The following is a 20,835-nucleotide window of genomic DNA, read 5'->3' on the forward strand; positions in this document are numbered from 1 at the left end:
GGGACTGCTCCTGTGAGGGTTGTTGACTACGACAATTCAAATATGTGTAGAGACTTGGTAAACCCAGGCTATGTGGAAGAGGAATACGCATCATATTCATCCAAAGAAAATCTCTTTGAAAGTCCCGCATACCCAAGCCCAGCACTGGACACTCAACCAGGGGAACAAAACTCTTTAATGTTGCTAGGCGGCTACCAACCTAGGACTCCAGGCTCCTCAGGTCAATGGCAGCCAAGGAAAGTAGAGGCCAAACCAATGGGCCCCTGTTATGAGTGCGGAGAACCCCATTGGGCTCGTGATTGTCCACATCGCTCAAGGCAAGCATCTCGATCCAATACAACAGTACAACAGTTTCCACCAATTGAAAGATATTGTCTAGGGTGTTGTGTAGAATACTTCCCAAAGGATTGTCTACTGAAACCACATGAGGAAGGCACCTCTCAACCGAAGGTCTCACTCAACCTTGTAGGCACCGTTCCATCACCACCTTCATCAAAGAATGAGGATGTCGTGCCACTTAGAGTCATGACTAGATCACAGACACGAAATGCCGAAATACAAACTGATGAGACACCTCGAACTAGGGATGCAAAGACAAATCTAGTGGACAAGACCCTACAGTCCAATAGAAAAAAGACCACTAGGAGGAAGAAGAACCGAAACAAGCAAACTAAAAGTACATCCACTAGTTCTCAAGAAGCCTCTAAACAAAACATGAGGGATAAAACTTTTACATCCCAAGAAGTGCATTAGGAACATCAACCTCAAACTGAGCCTAGTGCTTAACAAAATGAGGCTAGTACGACTGAGGATAGTTCTGGGGGTTCTGTTTTTGTGGATAAAGTGAATGAGACTCTAGAGGCCATCATTGATGCTCATAGAAGTCGCATTGCAGCTTTATCTGAGCTACCCAAGAAGCTTCAAGAATACCCAAACCCTTGTGAGGAGAAGATCAATCTAGCTGTACATCAGCAACTCATTAGGGAAGCTCAGTCAATACTTGAGGGACCACCACCACCTATTCCTCGGCGGGGCCCAACCTCTCTTAAGCCGACATTAGAAACCATACCAGAAGTGTCATCGAGTCGGGAAATGAAAAGTGAGCTCATTTCACAAGCTCCTAGCGAAAGGTCTGCACCAATTGACACCCAATTGAAAGGAGGTAATCTACCACCACCTAGCCTTGTCTTCCCATGCAATGATGAAGTTATTGATGCTAATGAGGACATGGCAAATAAGATGTGGGCCGCAGTTCATGAGAAAGTTAATGAGAACATGTCTTCTATTAGTACGCCTCCATTCTCTGAGGTGGATTTTACCAGAGGCACGGAAAACAACTTTAGACGCCCAAGCATCCAGGAGGAAGTCCAAACAATTGTTTCTCCTAGAAGTAAGCATACAATGAAAACCTTACCGTCATATCTGGGAGAATATGAGAACTGTTCTCAAACCTTGAGGATACCCTCCATGCATAAAAGGTTGACAAAGGAGAAGGATATGAGTATGGTGCAAGCTATTTTGTCAGCACCAGTGGCTTGTACCTTACCATTGCTTGATTTGATAAAAATTCGACCTGAGTTGTGGAATGATATTGCCACATGTTTGTCAGAGCAGGTATTGCTACAAAAGGGTCACCATGCTGCGTATTCTGACAACAACCAGGGGACACAGATGGAACTGTCAGAGCAGGTGTTGTGACTCGGCACTGTTAGCTCCTCATAAAGCAAGGTGTACATATCACCTCATTCCGTGGGATCTCTGGGATGAACCTCTCCCTCCTGATGTCGATCTTATCCACATTCACCTGCGAAGGCTCCGGATGTCGGGCATTCCTCTCAAGGAGCTGGAGGTTGCAATGACAAAACACCAACCGCTCTAGCTGAGCGGTACTCAGTCTATTCCTCTTCTTTGTATGGAAGAGGGCCCAAGTGCTCCAATTCCTCTCACATGGACCCGAACTGCAATCCTGTGAGCACAATTTCCATACTTCTCCCACCATGAGACAGGCTGAGTCTCTCGAAGCTTTGCAGTCTCTCGACCAAAGCTCCCTGTCTAGTTGCGAAAGGCTTGTTTCCACATGAAACCTTTAGGCCTGTTTCCCTTTAAAACTTCTGTCATGTTTCCATACAGAACCATTCATGGCACCATTCAACAATAGTGCCAACAGCAGCATACATCTAGTTACATGTTCCCTCATGAGTGAAACATCTGGCAACATAGAGATGCCCATAACTGTAGGTTCCTCTGTTCCTTTCTAGCAGGAAGAAAAACAATCTACTCCATGAACACGTAGCCATGCGAGCTTGCATCACTCCCATGCCAAGAAACATAACCAGGTGACCTTATACTTGCAGCCAATAACCCATGTACATAGCTGAATTTGCAGCCAAAAAAAACAACCCATAAACTGTCCTCAAACTAATCTCAAAACAGTCCCGAACCAAAGCAAAGAGCAGTCCCGAACCAAAGCAAAGAGAAGCTGAAAGTTCCATCAATTGAACGCCATCGACATGATGTCTATGTTTATGAAAAACCAGCCCCTGTCCGCCTTTATGTCCAGAGAAACCAGCCCTCTGGCCACCTAGGAGAAGAGCATGCAACCCTGAGCGCATGCAGTCCAGCCCTCCTGTGTACCAAGCGAGAGAGAGAGAAAAGAGCATCTGAGGGGAATATATGCTTTGTATGAGTTTGTGAGACAGGCAGAGTCCGAGCTCCAGGCGGACTATCTAATAGGGTGACCAGCACGATAGGGGTGAAGCAGGGATGCCCGCTATCGCCCACCCTCTCTGGACTGTACATTGATGCGGTCTCTGATTATGTAGACAGATTGGGAGGCCGAGGGGCATGCCTGGCAGAGGTGTTGGCTGATGATATTGTTCTAATCTCAGACTCTCCGGAGGGATTATAGAGACACCTGGATGCATTACAGGCTTTCTGTGCGGATAAAGATCTGACAGTGAACCTTGGGAAAACCAAGGTTATGGTGTCTAACACAACACAGGCATGGGTGACGAGATCAGAGCCTCAGTTCACTTTTCGAGGGGAGCCGGTAGAGTATGTCAGGTCATATGTCTACTTGGGAGTTACTTTCATAGGACCGCGTTTCTCCCTGGAGGAGGCAAAGCAAAGAAAAGCTGAAATTTCCATCAATTGAACGCCATCGAAATGATGTCTATGTTCATGAAAAACCAGCCCCTATCCGCCTTTATGTCCAGAGAAACCAACCCTCTGGCCACCTAGGAGAAGAGCATGCAACCCTGCGCGCCTGCTCTGCAGTCCAGTGCCTGCAGTCCAGCCCTCCTGTGTACCAAGCGAGAGAGAGAGAGAGAGAGAGAGAGAGAGAAAAGAGCATGTGAGGGGGATATATGCTTTGTATGAGTTTGTGACAGGCATTCCTCTCAAGAAGCTGGAGGTTGCAATGACAAAACACCAACCGCTCTAGGTGAGCGGTACTCAGCCTATTCCTCTTCTTTGTATGGAAGAGGGCCCAAGTGCTCCAATTCCTCTCACATGGACCCGAACTGCAATCCTATGAGCACAATTTCCATACTTCTCCCACCATGAGACAGGCTGTGTCGCTGAGTCTCTCGAAGCTTTGCAGTCTCTCGACCAAAGCTCCCTGTCTGGTTGCAAAAGGCCTGTTTCCACATGAAACCTTTAGGCCTGTTTCCCTTTGAAACTTCTGTCTTGTTTCCATATAGAACCATTCAACAATAGTGCCAACAGCAGCATACATCTAGTTACCTGTTCCCTCATGAGTGAAACATCTGGCAACATAGAGATGCCCATAACTGTAGGTCCCTCTGTTCCTTTCTAGCAGGAAGAAAAACAATCTGCTCCATGAACACGCAGCCATGCGAGCTTGCATCACTCCCATGCCAAGAAACATAACCAGGTGACCTTATACTTGCAGCCAATAACCCATGTACATAGCTGAATTTGCAGCCAAAAAAAACAGCCCATAAACTGTCCTCGAACTAATCTCAAAACAGTCCCGAACCAAAGCAAAGAGAAGCTGAAAGTTCCATCATTTGAAAGCCATCGACATGATGTCTATGTTCAAGAAAAACCAGCCCCTGTCCGCCTTTATGTCCAGAGAAACCAGCCCTCTGGCCACCTAGGAGAAGAGCATGCAACCCTGAGCGCTGCAGTCAGCCCTCCCGTGTACCAAGTGAGAGAGAGAGAAAAGAGCATCTTAGGGGGATATATGCTTTGTATGAGTTTGTGACAGGCAGAGTCCGAGCTCCAGGCGGACTATCTAATAGGATGACCAGCACCAGCAACCCAGCCCACACACCTCTTGATACCTCCTCCATTGGGCCATCAAGGCACCGACCACGCTCCCAGGTCACCACTGATAGAGCAGTTATCTTATGTTGTGCTCGTCGGCCACGCCCACCAAGATCCTGACCACAGCATCCTCACCATCGCCAGATCAGAGCCATTATTGCTCGGCATCGGAGGCGCCTACCCCACTTCTACGACCTCTCAATTCTAAACAGCCCCATGGCGGAGATACTTGATCTAAGGAGAGGGCAACACTTCAACTGATCAGCATACATGGATCTACCTGATATACATTTTTTAGTATTTTCTACTCGGAGTCTTACAGTTCTATTCTTATAACTGTAGGACAATCAATTTATTGTACCTTTTAGTCTCATTTAGTTGTTCTCTTTGATGAGACACCAACTTCAGATGTACTCTCAGTTTTGGTCTTATAGGCCACTATGGCCTCTTAGAGATGTTAATATATCATTTCATTTATTTCATTTTATTTTTGAGGGGAGGGCACCTCTGTAGTCAACAAAGACCAAATTCTGAAGCAATACCCCTCACCTTATTAGGCTCAATTTGAACCTCACCTTGTGAATCCTGCAAGTACCTCATAGAATCCCTGCTATGGGAAGGCCTGTGTGCTGGTCTACTGTTCAATCTGTTTGCAGCTCAAAACTATCATGCAAGTTTCCAACCTAAGACGAGCAGGCACTACGAGCTTCCTAGTAGTAGAGCTCCATCCCCTTCACCACCCATTGTACTTATTGCACACCCAGATTCAGCTTTTTAGTTCAGTACTTTTTCATTTTGTTGGGATGACAGAGGATACCCCATACAGGTACTCCAATTTGTCTCATAGGCCGAGTTCGGTCTTTTGGAAGACGTTAATAAAATCTTTCTTTCTTTCTTTCTTTCCCCTCCCGCCTCTGGTCCTTCCTCTGCCTCTGTTCCTCTGCCATCGCTTCCTTCCTCCATCGATGTGCCCCTCCTTCCTCCATCGTTTCCTTCCTCCTTCGCTGCCTGAATCGCTCCCCTCTGCCTCTGATCCTTCCTCCGCCTCTGTTCCTATGCTTTCACTTCCTTCCTCCATCGCGCTACGCCCCTCCTTTCTCCTTCGTTTCCTTCCTCCTTCGCTGCGCCCATCCGCCTCTCTTCCTGCTTCACCCCCCATCCTCCTCCGCCTCCCCTCCTTGCCTCTGCCCGCCCTAATTCGCCTCTTCCTTCCCCTCTGTTTGCTCCTACCCTTGCCCGCCCTTCTTCGCCCTCCTGTTGATCGCTCCTCTAAACGCCTCCCCTCCTTCCTCCGCCTCTTCCTTCCCCTCTGTTTGCTCCTACCCTTGCCCGCCCTTCTTCGCCCTCCTGTTGATCGCTCCTCTAAACGCCTCCCCTCCTTCCTCCGCCTCTTCCCTCTGCGTAGCCCTGTTTGTGAGGACCGGCAAGGTTTTGGCCTGGATCTGGACAAAGGTGGCATGGGATTTTCATCATTAAAGTGAAGAGTTAGTGTTTTCATACACTAATAGCAAAGGGGTGGACATATTAGTATTTGGGCATGGCTCAAAAAGTCAATAAAAGCCAGGCGCCTACCTTTAATGAGGTATTTTTATGATCTAGACTCTAAAGATGGCAAGTTTGGTCATTTATAGGGTGATTGGATATATAAAGCACAAATTTGGATATTTTTATGAGGGAAGGCCACTTTTAGCTAAGGGAAAAGCAAGCACATGCTGAAAATAGAGGAGGTCGACTCTATGAAAAAGGGGGAGAAGGGAGGCGCCTCTTGGATCAGCAGTATGTATATATGTGTGTGTGTGTGTGTGTGTGTGTGTGTGTGTGTGTGTATATATATATATATATATATATATACCTCTCTCTCTCTCTCTCTCTCTCTCTCTCTCTCTCTCTCCAGTGATTCAGGGAGCACTCAGGCGGTAGTTTTCTCTCTTTCCCCTCTGCCGGCCGTACTGATATAAGCAATTGGGCAACCTCTTCTTTCTTTTGTGCTGACCGTACAATGTACGGCAACTGCATAGTTCTGCCCCCTCTCTTGCGTACAGGCCGTACAGGTGCTGTGAAGCCTCTTCCCCTCTTTTCCTTGCACACGCTATGTAGTAGGTACATCAGCCGTGAAGCACTCCATCTCCTGCCTATGCTGGTTGTACAGGATATAGCAACAGTTCCATAGAGATCTATCTAGACTAGAGACACATCACATGGGTAGCACCACAACAGCTTGGCGCTAAGATGCAGTTCTATCATGACAGTTGCCAACAGTTCAGGCCAGGTGGCTTCTTTCGGGAGCCCCGTTACATGCTCAGGCACATTTCACATGACATGAGGATTGCTATTGGCCAGATCATAATTTCATCTCACTAGCTCAAGGTGGAGACAAGGAGAGCAACAAATATCCCTAGAGAGGACAGGATCTGCTTTCTATGCACATTGGAGGTGGAGACGGGGGGGCACTACATATGCAGATACTCAGTGTATTGTGAGATCATAGGGAAATTCCACTGTCTTTTCCTTGAGGGGTTTGGGCCACTCACAAGAGTTCCAAACTATCTAGATTAGAGATGCTTGTGGCTTTACCTACTAGAGATCAGGTGACACATAAACCATTTACTTCACATGAGACAGGCAGCCCACATACACATCCCAGTTAACCCATCCACGAGCTTCTTTGACCAACCACTGAGATTAACCATGCAATGTATACAAGCCTTGAGTGTTTCCGGAGAGAGCTACTCAGATCCAGAGATCCAGATAGCTGCGATCGAGAGGACCCCAGATGGCCTCTTTTAGGAGATTTCACGTGCTATCCTATGCGACATGGTGCCAGCACAGAACACTATGTACTAGCTCCTCTATCTCTAATACCTCATGTACAGCATCTTACAGTCTTAGCACGCCCTATTGGAGTAGCTGCAGATCATGCATACCTCTCTTTCTCCCTCGACTGTCACTACTCCACACAGCCTATCAGACATCAGAGATCGAGGCATCCTAGATACCACTTCACTAGGGAGACTGCCCATGTCTATACTATTTACATTCCACTCTGGGTATCGATGCCAAAGAGGCATAAAACTAGAAAAAAAAATAACTCAAAATGAACTCTTAAGACTCTTAAGAGTTTAAATTACAATGGGTTCTATTACATCTAGTTCGAAATTGAGGTTCAAAATAAAAATAGCTATATTTCTTGTCCATATAGGAGACTTTTGCCTGTGTACCCTTTACAATAATAGAGATAGCGTCTCCTAAGTCCATGAAGGGGACTACTTTGCTCAGTTGTGCTGTAAGTACATCTATATCTAATATGTAGTCTTCTCGAAGCTCTTGAGCTATGTCTGCCCTATCCCAGCCTCTCTCTCTCTCTCTCTCTCTCTCTCTCTCTCTCTCTCTATATATATATATATATATATATATATATATATATATACACACACACACATGCTCCATAGCCTCCATGGCTAAGGGTCTTTTGCCCAAGGAGACGCAAAACCAACATAGAAGCTCTCTTTATCCACATCCAAGGAAGATATTTAAATAGTGGATTTTTCTTTTGTCTTAGCTAGCAGCACAATTCTCTAAAAGAAAACACTATTGGCCATTGCTTAGTAAAGGCTTGGCTGTTGTGGGGTGAGTGAGAAAAGGGATTGCCTATTTAGTGCAGATACAGTGGCACATGGGCTTGCTGAGGATGCACTTGACTATTTATATATATATATATATATATATATATATATATATATATATATATATATATATATATATAGAGAGAGAGAGAGAGAGAAAGAGACGCACTCTCTCTCTCTCTCTCTCTCTCTCTCTCTCTCTATATATATATATATATATATATATACAAACTTCAACCTTGGAAGCGGGTTTGCATCTGCAGCTGCATCAAAAGAAAACAAAATTGGGATACTAGCATTTGAAGTGGCTAACACCATTGCCAAGGGCTACAGTTTAAAGCAGTCATTATCAACCGAGAGCATAAAGTCCTTGAAAGAAGAAGTTTTATGTTCTGAAGGTGTCCAGTGCTTGGTATCTACAAACATGACAGAGCTTCTGAGCATATATATATATATATATATAGAGAGAGAGAGAGAGTGCGTCTCTCCCTCTCTCTCCCTCTCTCTCTCTCTATATATATATATATATAGAGAGAGAGAGAGGGAGAGAGAGGGAGAGACGCACTCTCTCTCTCTCTCTCTCTCTATATATATATATATATAGAGAGAGAGAGAGAGAGGGAGAGAGAGGGAGAGACGCACTCTCTCTCTCTCTCTCTCTCTCTCTCTATATATATATATATATATATATATATATATATAGAGAGAGAGAGAGAGAGAGAGCTCTCTCTCTCTCTCTCTATATATATATATATATATAGCTCTCTCTCTCTCTCTCTCTCTATATATATATATATATATAGAGAGAGAGAGAGAGAGACACTCTCTCTCTCTCTCTATATATATATATATATAGAGAGAGAGAGAGAGAGAGAGACACTCTCTCTCTCTCTCTCTCTATATATATATATATATATAGAGAGAGAGAGAGAGAGGAGAGAGAGAGAGAGAGAGAGAGAGAGAGAGAGAGAGAAAGAAACAGATAGACATACCTCTTCGTGCTCTCCCGTCGAAAAGGAAATGAGGTTCTCGGTGAGCGCGGGAGCATAAAAATGCCTACCGTCGCTTAAGCGATAGCAAAAAAATGTCGCATAAGCGAGGGTTTTTTTTAAAAAAAATTAAGATCGCTTAAGCAACGCTAGTCAGTCTCATATGATTGCATTGGAGAAAGAGTTTGTGGGTTTCATTACATTTGGACTTCTTCCAAATGTACTTCAAGAGCATTTTTGGGAACCTCTTTACTTCTCAAAGACTCCAATTGCGGCCACACTTGAAGTGTAAATATCTTGTATGATTTTGAGGACAAAATCTTTGGGAAGGGATGGTTTGTCCTGAACCTACACTACTAGCCATTGGGGACTGTAGCGAGGGTGTTAAAAATATACACTGTCGCTTACACAATGATGAATGCGTCGCTTAAGCGATGTAAAAAAAATATTTAAAAAAATATGTCGCTTATGTTATGGGGCAGCCTTGTTGTCGGTGAAGATCCTTGAAAATACTTCATGAAATCTCCATAAAAATGGGTTGCAATTGATGCATAACCTCAACCAAATGAGTCCCACATCTTTGCCTTATATCATGATGATCTTCCAAGTGTGTTGGAGTAGAATGATGGCCCCAACAATGGATCCAACCAAAGCTGTCCAAAAATTATAGCAAATCTGTCCAAAGATTACAGCATATGTAGTCCTCATGTAATGCCCATTCTCCACATGCTAAACATGCCACTTGGTCAAGGAATACTTCCGTCAAGCAAACCATGTTGTTGTATATACTCTGTTGATTGCCAAGTAGCCTCATCCATGGGCAAATGCTTCCATTTAATAAGGAATTCTTCAATATCCCTGTTCCTCAATGCTCTTGTCCTCTTGTCTACAATCCTCTCCGGTTCATATATTATCTCTCTTTCTTCATCCATTGGTGGTAGTTCTTCAAGCTCTTGAGGAAGAGAACCCACAAACCTCTTGAAGTTAGGAACCTGGAACACATTATGGATTCTTGTGGAAGGAGGTAAGTCAAGCTTGTAAGCCAATTCACCTACTCTCTTGACTATCAAATATGGTCCATAATACCGATGAGCCAACTTTGGGTTGGAATTGTGACGGCTCTTAGGAAGCTTGAGTAACACATAATCACCTTCCTTGAACTCCACTTCACGTCTATGTTCATCCGCATTTGCCTTCATGACTTCTTGAGCCTTCTTCATGTTGTCCTTACATAATTGAAGAAGCTGTCTCATCCTTTCCAACTCATCCTTGGCTAAAGGATTAACCATTTTATCCTCAATGAAAGGAAATGGATGGCACATGCGCTTGATAGCCATAAAGAGCTTCAAAAGGTGACATCACGATACTCAAATGCTTGCTAGAATTATGGCAAAATTCAGCAAGATAGAGCCATTCATCCCATGATGCTTGCATGTCATGACAATAGTGCCTCAAGTACACTTCAAGCCATTTGTTTGTGCACTCCATTTGCCCATCTGTTTGAGGGTGATAGGCTATAGAGGGAGTGATTTGAGTAACCAAGTTCTGATACAAGGTCCTCCAAAAAGTTCCCATAAACTTGGTATCTTGATCACAAACTATATTGAAAGGCAATTCATGTATCTTGAATACATGCTCCATAAATTGCTTGGCAATGTGAGAGGCTCCATATGTAATCTTGGAAGCAATGAAATGGGTTGATTTGGTGAGTCTATCTACCGTCACAAAGACTTGATCCCATCCATGCTTCGTCTTTGGTAGACCCGTGATGAAGTCCATAGAAATGTGAGTCCATTTCCTATCCGGAATAGGCAAAGGATGGAGTAAACCCCTTGGCAATTGGTGACTATCCTTATTCCTTTGGCATGACACATATTCCAAAATAAACTTCTTTACATCTCTCCACATGCCTTTCCCCAATAGAAGCTTTTGCTCACTTTGTCAAATGTCTTGAGTACACCAAGATGACCCGAAAGCGGTGAAGAATGCATCTCGTCAAGCACCTTGGGAATGTAAGATGAGGTAGGAACCAAATACACCTTATCCTTGTGCCATAAGAGACCATTTCGAAGCTTATAAATGAGGAAATTCTTCACCCTCTCCTTGCTGTAATTTTTTGTAAATATGGGCAGCATTCTCATTGACAAGATACTCCTCTTGAATCCCTTTGATCCATTCGCTATACACTTCCATAATTGATGTCATAGTGCAAACCCACATTCTAGACAATGCATCCGCTACTACATTGTCTTTTCCCACATTGTAGGATATCTCAAAATCATATCTTTGGAGAGTAGCCAACCACCTCTTTTGTTTGGGAGAAAGATTGGGTTGGAAGAGGAAAAATTTTAGCACCCTATGATCACTTCTTACCTTGAAATGAGCACCAGCTCATAAACATGCAATTCCATCTCCTTCTTGGAAAGCTTCCTACTCTCAAATGCAATGACACCATGCTCTTGATATAAAATTGCTCCAAGACCTTTTCCACTTGCATCCGCTCTCACATAGAATGCCTTTGTAAAGTCCAGACAAACAAGAATAGGAGCTGATGTAAGCAAGGCTTTGAGCTCATTAAAACTCTTGTCGGCAATGGCATCCCAAAATAAAGCTTCCCTCTTGAACCGATCAGTAAGAGGTGTCACAATAGATGCATAATGCTCCATAAATCTTCTATAGAAAGAAGATAGCCCCAAAAATCCTCTCAATTGAGTTGCATTGCTAGGAATTGGCCATTCTTAAGGAAGTACGAATGGCTTGTGAAATCAAACACATGAAATATGAGTTCTAGCATCCATTACACATGAAATTAGCATTTCCAAGCATCATAGCCAAAGATGAACAAGAGAGAGAATCCATATGTGTATGTAGCAAAGAGAAAGATACACAATGGCCTAAGTGTGTTAACCTCTCACCAAGAGGATGGCTTGAAAGCTAGCCATGAGCCTTGACCATAGATGGCCATCTCCATAGTAGGAGCCAAAGGTACAATGGAATGTCCAAGATTAGTAAAATGACAAAAGGTTCTATCCATGTGCCCAAGGCCCTATTTATAGTGTTTTACCCATGGGCCCATTTACATATATGCTATAGGTTCTCTTTCTCTCTCTGAGCACTTATGTTACCTGTGTCAAGGTACTAGCCGACTTAACCCCGGGCATTTGTGGGCCGTTTGCATGCTCTCTATCCAGACTGTTGCATGCACGCTGGTGATTTTGTTGGGCCGGTTGCATGCTCTCCCTGCACGGTTTGGTTATTTGCATGCACGCGATGGGCGTGTGTTTTTGATGGGTTGTGTTTAGGTTTTTTTTTAATTGACTAGCAAGTGTGTTTGTGTTTGGGTTTTATTGTGTGTGTGTGTGGTCAGCAATGGGCTTTCTTTCTCTATCTCAGCGCTTATGTCACCTGTGTCAAGGTACTAGCCGTTGCTTAACCCTAGGCATTTGTGGGCCATTTGCAAGCTCTCTATCCAGACCGTTGCATGCTTCCAACTACGTTCTTATATGTATTAGTAGTTTAACTTCTTGTACACACACACACACACACTCAAACACACATTGAGGAAAGGGTTTGACTTACATGTATTAATTCAAACACACATGTGCACACACATAGCACTTGCAATTTGTTTATTTACACCCATGTACATGCATAGATTAGTTACAATTAAAATTTACACTCATGCACATAGTAGTCATGCGTCGACTTATATGTATGTATGTATGATTGACAGAGATGGAAGAGGTTACTTACATTTTTTTTTAGCACATGAGGAGTATCCTTTGAGGAGAGGGTGAATTTGGCTACTGAATTTGAGCGTCGTTTTTTCCATAGTCCAACTTGGTTTGGACCATGGTGGCCGATTGAAGCTATTGGATGGAACGATGTTTATCAAATTAAAATACGTTTAGATTTAGACAAATTAGATGAAAATATTGTGCTTATGATTATTAAAGAAAGCATGGTCTTGATTGATCGTTATGAAATAGAATCTATTGTCCATGTTGAAAGAGATCAAGTACAACAAGTATTTGATGAAGTTATTAAATGTATCCCAAAGCATAAGCTCCTCCGAAAATAAATTTGGTTGTGTTCTTGAATGGATTTGATTCTAGATTGTTTTTTGTATTTGAATGGAATTTTTTTTCATTCTTTTCTTATAATCTTCCTTTTGCTAAATATAAAGAAGATCGTGATTGTTATTAATGTATAGTTTGATTACATTTTATGCAGAGACATGTTATTAAATATCTTAAAGTTGACTTATGACAATAATAAATTGTCAGATACTGTCTTCTTTGAGGAGATGCCACAATTGGGCTTTTTTGGATGCCAGCCTAGCCCAAAATGGGAAGTCCTTGGATTTGATGGATGGGATGATATTAATCCTTGATATATTTATATAGTCTTGGACCCTTATAGGCTAGATGACAATATCAAGCTCCTCTTAATCAAAGAGGCATTGGGATTACTAGATGGCTTTTACATTGTGGGTAGTAGATGTAGGAGCTCCGAGGAAAAGCGTTTCATTTTTAGTGAAATTGTGAAGTGCATTCCATTAAGAAATTTGGTAAAGATAATGTAATAAGCTTTTAGATTATTGATGGATGTCTCTTTTTCTCTCTCTATGTCTCTCCCTCTCTATTTCTTTATCTTTCTCTCTCTTTCTCTCATACAATCATGTAATATACAAATAGTTACTCTTACGTTTTATTGTGTATTTGGATTAGAAAAATAGAGAGATCATAAGTTTATTATTTTTTTGGTTTCTCCGTGTGATTGTGTACAAATAGTTACTCTTACGTTTTATTGTGTATTTGGATTAGAAAAATAGAGAGAGATCATAAGTTTATTATTTTTTTGGTTTCTCCGTGTGATTGTGTAGAAGGAAGCACAAGGACCATAGCATCAAAGTTGGTGATTTTGAATCCAATTCTCTGTTCAACTTGAGGTTGGTTTCTTTGTTGGCCTTTTTGTCTTTATCTATTTGTTTGTTTATTATCAATATATAATGCATAGATAAAGAAAAAAAATTGCACATATATATGGTTGGCTAGAGAGAGAGAGAGAGAGAGAGAGAGAGAGAGAGCACATTACAACTTTCTCTATTTCTCTTTCAATCTCATTGAGTATGTTACCATGTCTAAACAGTTTATAATACTGGTGTGTTTAGCTACATAAGCTAGAAACCTTCCATTTATTAGACTATTGCCTTTGAGATTGTAGAGAGAGTTCTAGAGAGAGTATAATGGGTCTTAGAGAAGTTACAAACTATAGTAGTCTAGAGAATAGTTCTTTTAACTTGAGAAACGTTCTTAAAAAAGTTTAAATTTTTTATAATTTTGCCAATACATGAAATACAGAGAGACAGTTATATGTATCTTTATGATAGTTTTCTAGGAGGAATCTACATGTATATAGGTAGGTTTCTAGGGTTGGTTATATGTTGGAAAAGATATGAAGAGATATTTGTAGAGCCTTAAGATATTAATTTTGTATTTCAGTAAATGGAGATTCAAAATGATAACAACCACTCAAGAGATGTACTGGCTCTGCGAAGGATTCTTCCAATGAAGAAGTAGCTTTGTCTACTCCATCAGAGTTGATGAATGTTTGAGCTGCAAAACACCTTGCTAGGTTAAGGTCTCCATCCGGACAACCAAACTCTAAACGTCTATAAAATATTACGAACATATGCGAGCAAACTGAGAAAAATTAGGTTGCTTGCAAGGAGTACTTAGAAGCTCGTTGGGATGAGATTCGTGGAAGTGGCAGCCAAAGGGGAGATACGCTAAGAGACGAGTTTTCTCATCATCTCCACCGCATCCTTGACAGTAATGGTTGGATGGAGGCTAACTAATTAGACATGATTTCTTTCATGGAGAATATGCATGTTGAAATTGGGAAACATCTAGGCAGATGTAATGGGCAATGTAAAGAACAAGTGGATTCTCTAAAAGAGCAAGTACGTACTTTAGGCTTGGAGGTATTGAGTCTTAAGATATCTGTTAATAAACTCAATGCTATTATAAAAAAGATGAGCCGTATGTTAGAAGCCCGGGTAGTTGCCTAGGGTTTTTGTAAGAGTAATGATGTTTTTACTCAAGGCACAAATTGTATTGCAACTTTCAGATTTGGCTCTCCCTTTTGGCAATATGTATGAATTTTTCATTTTCTTAAATTCAATACTCGTCTCTTTTATTTTGTTCTCTCGCGCTTTTTTATTATGTCTCAACTTCAATTTCCTCTCTTTGTCTCTCTCTCTCTCTCTCTCACTATCTATCTATCTCTGTGAGTGTATATGTTACTATCCTTTATGTTTAAGAGATGGATTGTATATGTTATGCTCAATTATTTATGTAGGAAATGGTTTGTATATGTTATACTCACGTATGTATTAAAAACTTCTCTAAGAATTACATTGTTATTGAGCTGAGTCTATTTGGAGTAGGGTCACATGTGTGATAATGGCTGTTGAAGTAGAATATTATGTTGGTGTTTGAAGTTAAGAATGTTAAAAAAGGAAGATAATATTTGCTATTTTGTGTTTCGAAGGAGATTTGGAGATGGTTAGGAGCTTTATATACTTGAGTTTGAACCAAGTTCGTCGGCTTCAAGTTTTGGATGCAACACATGTGTCGCCGTAATCGTTTAAGGACAAGGGCTTGCATTCGAAAACAAAATGTTGCTAATTTAATGGATTATGTTAATGAAAATGAAGTTGGGACATTTAGAAGGGTTGAAAATGAAGAGGAACATAGAGGAATCCATGCTAGAATTCACTTACTCATCACAAGAAACAGAGCAATTGTCAATGCTATGGTACTTCAAGAACCTATCAATGAACATCGAAATGCACAGCCACAGAGAGATATTAAACGAGGCTTTTTTCATTTGATTTAAATGAACTGCCTGTGGATGATAATTTCCATTCTATTTGTTGTGTCGTTGGTAATGTGAAAGATATTAAATCCGAATGTCACTCTAGAAGACGTGCATTTTCATTTCCTCGGAATGTTAAGCACCCAACAACTATGGTGGTGTATTCCGGAGATTGCGCTCTTCACTCATTAGGATCCCTACTTATAAGTGCCATTTTTGTAATACACTAATTTGGAAATGTGAGGCATCTAGAAAGCTAAGACAATATGTAGGCAAACACTCTTGTGGAAGTGAGAATGTCTCTTTGCTACCTTTGGAAAATCCACTTCCTACATTGGCTGAGTTGCTGCTTGGTAAACGATAATGCAAGTAAGGAATATAGAAAGAATATCCACTCTTATAATAATGCCTTGGCATTTGTTTCACTAGGGAGGAGGAGTATTTAATTTTCGAATCCATGGTACTACCTATCATCATGTTGGTTCTGTAATACCTGATGAAACACGAGATGAGGCTTCGATTTGCCCCACTATATGTGTATGATATAGCGCATGAATTAGAGAATAGACTTCATGCGATGCCTTCTTTAAATCATAATGTATTGAGAGGTTACAAACAATGATGTATGGATATAATCCGTATGCCTGTGCACTTTGTACAATGAGAGAAATGTTACAGTCAAGTCCACATGCAGATTTGAGAATGGTCATCTCACTGAAGCGCAATCAGCTTCAAGGAAATACTTAGTTCCTCTAGGAAGTGAGGTAGCAGCTATCATGTCGGTTCAAGGGGATGTTTTACATGTGGGGCATAGAGATATTCAAATAGTGCCGCACACAAGTGCTATAAAAAAATATTGAACCTGCGCCGTTCGTATATGCCTCTATTATATGTTCTTCTATTTCCTCGAGGAGAGGATGGTTGGCATGTTGGAATTCCACTCAATGATGGTAGGAATAGACAAGGTTCAAATGAGGAGACAAAGACTGTAACTCAACGGTAATATTATGCATATAGACTATAAATAAGGGAAGATATAAATGCTTGCCTTTTGCGCGGTGGTTGGCTATTGCAATAGTACATTGTTGATGCATATAGTAGCATGGAAGAATCTAGATTAGTATGGATATGCAATAACAGAAATCATTGCATGCTAAAGTATACCAAGGTCTTGCAGCAGATATGGTTAATTCAAGCAATGGGGTCAATAGAGTCTTTGGGGACATTACTATAGACGCAAGATAGCTCTACCATCTTCATATACCGGGGGGCCTAGATATATGCATCAATTGTACTAAGATTCCATGGATATTGTTAGCAAGATGGGTAAACCTAACTTGTTTATTACCTTCACTTGCAATCCTAAGTGGGATGAAATAACCAATGCCTTACTGCGTGGTTAGGTTGCCCAAGATCAACTTGACTTGACAGCTCGGGTCTTTTATGAGAAACATAAGGACATGATGCACTTATTGGTGAAAAAACTAATATTTGGAAAGGTGTTGGGATTTGTTTTTGTTATTGAATTTCAAAAAAAAGGTTGGCCACATGCACATATATTATTGATATTAGGAAGTGGAAGTAAACCGGTTGAGATTACACACTATGATATGTTGGTATGTGCTGAACTTCCTAATAAGGTGATGTTTTTTGAGTTGCACACCATAATTAGTCATTGTAATATCTATGGACCATGTGGGGAACTAAATATGCACTCTCCTTGCATGGTTAACGGGAGGTGAAAACATTGGTATCCTCAGGATTTTTTCGAGACTACTAGCATTGATGAGAATGGATATCCAACTTACATGCGGAGAGACGATGGTAGTTTCATACAGGTAAAGGATCATAGGGTGGATAGTCTCGATGGGTTGTTCCATATAACCCTTTTCTGTCTATGAGGTACAAAGCCCATATTAACATTGAAGTATGCTCTACCATTACAGCTGTAGAGTATTTGTATAAGTATGTATACAAAGGACATGATAGAGCTACTATAGAGTTGCAAGACTCACACAGGGTTATTGATGAGGTTAGTCAATATTTGGATGCACAGTACGTGTCTGCGTCAGAGGCATTCTGGCGCATATACCAATATGATTTGCATGATGAAAGTCCTAATATACAAAGGGACCTAAGGGTTCATGCCCGAGGAGTTCGCATCAATTGCATGTCCATCTCCCAATGCACAATAATGTGATATTTAATGATCAGGATGATTTGCGTGATGTGATTAGTTGTGACAGAAACTAAAGAACATCTTTGAAAGCTAATCAATTGTATACGGATGCAAGTAGCCTGCTATATGTTGATTTCCCTTGTAAGTGGGTGTGGAATTCAGCTCTTCTCTCATGGACAAAACGAAAAGCTAATCAATTGTATACGGATGCAAGTAGCCTGCTATATGTTGATTTCCCTTGTAAGTGGGTGTGGAATTCAGCTCTTCTCTCATGGACAAAAAGAAAAGGGCAAATGTGATCGGACGTATGTATAATGTTAGTCTGAGTGTAAGTGAGCAATATTACTTACGCATGTTACTTACTATGTGCAAAGGTTGTAAATCTTTTAAGAATTTACGAACGGTGAATGGACATTAGTCTGAGTGCAAGTGAGCAATATTACTTACGCATGTTACTTACTGTGTGCAAAGGTTGTAAATCTTTTAAGAATTTACGAATGGTGAATGGACATTTGTATTCCTCTTTTAAGGTTGTATGTGAAGCTAGAGGAATGCTAGAGAGCAATGAGGAGTGGTATATGTGTCTCTAAGAAGCTGCATTTCAGAAAACAAGATTCCAGTTGCGTCAATTGTTTGTCATTATAATGGTTTTTTGTGAGCCTATATCCCTTGGACACCTTTGGAATAAATCCTCAAGCGAGCTTTCAGATGATTTTTTCCATTCCTTGTAGTAGAGAGGGTGTGCAAGTGTTGGTGTTTGTCATTATATAGCAAAGAATCAAGCTCTGTGTTGCAAATGCAAGACATCTTACAACAGTATGGAAAGCACTTGCATGATTTTGAAGGGTTGCTTGTTCCTAATAGATCAAGTGTTGTCAGTGTCAACAATGGTTTGCTCATGGAAGAGATGATGTTTGATTCTATTCAGCAGGCTGATTTGTCCGTTTTCCATGGAAAGGAGTCTAAATAGTTGTCAATCAAGAGAATTTGACACTATCCTTGAGGCTGTTTCTTTGAACCAGGGTGGTGTTTTTTTTCTTGATGGACCAGGTGGTTCAGGAAAAACCTATCTTTATAATGCCTTGCCGTCACGATTACATCGTAGAGAGAATCAAGTTGCATCAATTGGCATGTGCATCGTCTGGAATATCTGCATAGTTACTTTCAAATGGTCATACAACGCACTCACGTTTTAAAATTCCATTGGTGCTCAATGCTTCTACCACTTGTGGTATCAAAGCTAACAGCCCATTAGTGGAGGTGTTGAAGCTTGCAAGGTTAATTATTTAGGATGAGGCTCCAATGATGTATCGATATGCATATGAGGCACTGGACAGGAAATTCAAAGACATTACGCAGAGTGATACAGTGTTTGGTGGGAAAGTTATGCTCTTTGGTGGTGACTTTAAGCAAATCTTACCGGTTGTGCCAAAGGGATCGCGTGAGGACATTGTTGATGCAACGTTATGCCCAGTCACATATTTGGAGATATGTAAATGTTCTAAAGCTCACCCAAAACATGCGGGTTAGATAAAGTGCTTATGATTGTACATAACAAGAATTTATCAAATGGACATTACAAATTGAAGACGGCTCTATAGGTCATCCAAACAATGAAGGCAGAGTGGTAATACCACCACGAATGTTGATCTATGGAAACTCCATTTTGAGTTTGGTAGAATGGGTATACAAAGATCTTCAGAGGGTGGAGGATTATGCATGCTTCTTTAAAGACCGTGCTATACTTACACCACAAAATCTAGAGGTTGATGACGTTAATGAACTAGCCTTGAGTGCATTGCCCAGTCTTGAAAGAGAATAACTCAGTGTTGATTCGGTTTCTTCTTCCGAGAATGATGCAATATTGTACCCAATTGAGTACTTGAACAGTTTGAACTTGGGTGGTGGTTACCCTCCTCATCGCTTGATTCTAAAGATTAATGTGCCTATCATGTTGCTCCGCAATTTGGATCCTCGGCAGGGACTTTGTAATGGTACCAGATGATTGATATGCAAGCAATTTCACTCAAAGGTTATAGAAGCAGAAATCATTACAAGTACAAACATTAGAGACAGGGGCTTTATTCCCAGGATAACATTCATACCTACTATGCTGCAATTGCCTTTTGATATGAGAAGGAGACAATTTCCTATAAGGTTAGCCTTTGGTATATCAATAAATAAGTCCCAAGGACAAACATTGAGTGTATTGGGACTTTACCTGGCCACACAAGTATTCACACATGGAAAGTTCTATGTTGCTATGTCATGTGTTAGATCATCTGATGCAGTGAAAGTGTGTGTAAAGCATTATATGGAACAGGAAAGTAGCATAGAAGGTTTCAACCGAAGTCTCACAATCAAAGTTGTCTACAAGGAGGTCTTCCAAATGGCATGAATCAGTATGTAAATTTAATCTATGCCCAAAAGGTAGAGAACAAGCTATTGATAAGCAGCTTACAAACGCTAGAGACTACATTCATAGATATCTATGTATCAATGAAGAGAATGTTTGCAATGATGTAACATGTGTAATCTATGTTGTCTTTCTGCGCAATCTTTCACATTGATGCTTCTCTCTTTGGTATTATTGAATTCATGTGTATAAATCTACTTGCATTTAGCTAAAGATATCATGTAGATCCACAAAATGGAGTGCCCCGTTATTGCTCAAGAGGTAGTCCTAATTGTTGAGATGTGGTGAACGGGTGTCGATGAGTTCATGTTTTTTTTTGACATTTGGATAAGCAAACGTTTACTTTTGACTTTCTTTTATATACAGTAGCATTATTTATTTTTCTTGGTTGGCATAAAATATTTTATATATATATATATATATATATATATAGAGAGAGAGAGAGAGAGAGAGAGA

The sequence above is a fragment of the Cibotium barometz genome, chromosome 30 (assembly GCF_041138505.1).
Source record: "Cibotium barometz isolate CiBa-2024 chromosome 30, ASM4113850v1, whole genome shotgun sequence".
Classification (NCBI taxonomy): Eukaryota; Viridiplantae; Streptophyta; class Polypodiopsida; order Cyatheales; family Cibotiaceae; genus Cibotium; species Cibotium barometz.